Below are 1,468 nucleotides of genomic sequence, written 5' to 3'. Positions count from 1 at the left end.
CAAGAAAGTTCCGGTAAGTGTATGTACGAAAACCAATACATTTTGTGATATTGGTTAATCTGTCCTCTCAATCCCATCTGTCTGGTACGCAGAACTAGACACTATTGGCAGTGGTGCATGTATTTATCAAGTATCCTCACACATCCTTCAGACCTTCTTCACAGTAATTACGCACTCTTTCAAATAGCCATGTCTCGATTCGGTTTATGTCACACACATTCGTCACACACTCCCGTACCAAATGCACATTGTCGACCGGTTTGGCATACACCAACAACTTTAAACTTATATGGATATGGTGTCTGTTCTTTCGGACATATGGTGTCTGTTCTTTCGGACATGTCCGAAAGAACACACACCATATCCATATAAGTATATAGTTCTGGCAATACCGGCCATGACCTCCTCCTTCTGTGCGGATGCACACATATTCCCCGAACCCTTACGGGACTTGGTAAGAATGTCTTCCACGAGTTATGAGTGTGTTGGGGCGGGACACTGCGAGTGCAGTGTGTGGACATACAAGGTGAGAATGTGGGTCTCGCGGGAGGCGTGCGCGAGATAGTCCCTGCGGTCGCAGTATTCTCTGTGCCCTCGGTGGCTCAGATGGATAAAGCGTCTGCCATGTAAGCAGGAGATCCCGGGTTCGAGTCCCGGTCGGGACACACATTTCCACCTGTCCCTGTTGATATATATCAACGCCCGTCAGCAGCTGAAGGTATTAAATTAATTCTAACGACTTTCAATGTCCCCATATCTAGAAATCTATCGGATTCAGGTCGGCAAACGGTTAGGTGACGCTGCCGGCACTGTTCGTGCAAAGTTGCAGCGAGGTACTGTCCCACGATGCGTAAAAAACTGGTGGTGTCTCGTCTTGTATAATCCACAGGAGCTGTCTCTCAGCGAGGGTAACGTTTCCCAGTTGCGCGCACAAACCTTCGCGCAGAACTAGATGATACAGAGTTGTTTGGGAAAGTGTGTGGCTCAATGTATCTGTCACCGAAAATTACTGCACGCTCATTGATACTGAAGCGAATCTGATGCCTCAGAGATTGAGTAGACGAGATGTGTTTGACAGTAACGAAGATGAAGTAGTGCTCATAACTCTTACATATGCATTTTTGGACCCATGTTTACTGGCTCACTGGACACTTTTCCTCGTTATGGTCCATAGTACCTCTTCCCAGTTCATGGAAAGCAGATAGCTTGCAGTAGAAGAGGTCCAGTGTCAGAGATATCACAACGATCAACGATTTTCGATTATAACTTTCGACTTGGTCGTTTCCAGAACGGGGTCACTTACCTCAAATTGCTAAATTTAATCCTCTCCGTCACCTCTGAAAGCTTGTAACATCTTCACGCAGTCATACTGTATACACACAGGGTGGTCAGAAATACTCTGAAAACCTTGTAATGGGGTGTTATGCTGAGAAATAAATTCGATAAGTTGCGCCGTTTCAGTGTTAAT

The 1,468-nt window shown here is 45.8% G+C and overlaps 1 non-coding gene across 1 annotated transcript; it reads left to right on the top strand.

Annotated features, from left to right (window-relative positions):
• Window positions 1-590: 590 nt before the first annotated feature.
• Window positions 591-665, top strand: Trnat-ugu. The gene has a single exon. It is a non-coding gene; the product is annotated as a tRNA-Thr (tRNA).
• The last annotated feature ends 803 nt before the right edge of the window (window positions 666-1,468 follow it).

This window comes from Schistocerca piceifrons, chromosome 6, assembly GCF_021461385.2.
Source record: "Schistocerca piceifrons isolate TAMUIC-IGC-003096 chromosome 6, iqSchPice1.1, whole genome shotgun sequence".
Classification (NCBI taxonomy): Eukaryota; Metazoa; Arthropoda; class Insecta; order Orthoptera; family Acrididae; genus Schistocerca; species Schistocerca piceifrons.
Note: the sequence above shows the minus strand (reverse complement) of the source record. Positions and strands in the feature narration are given on the sequence as shown.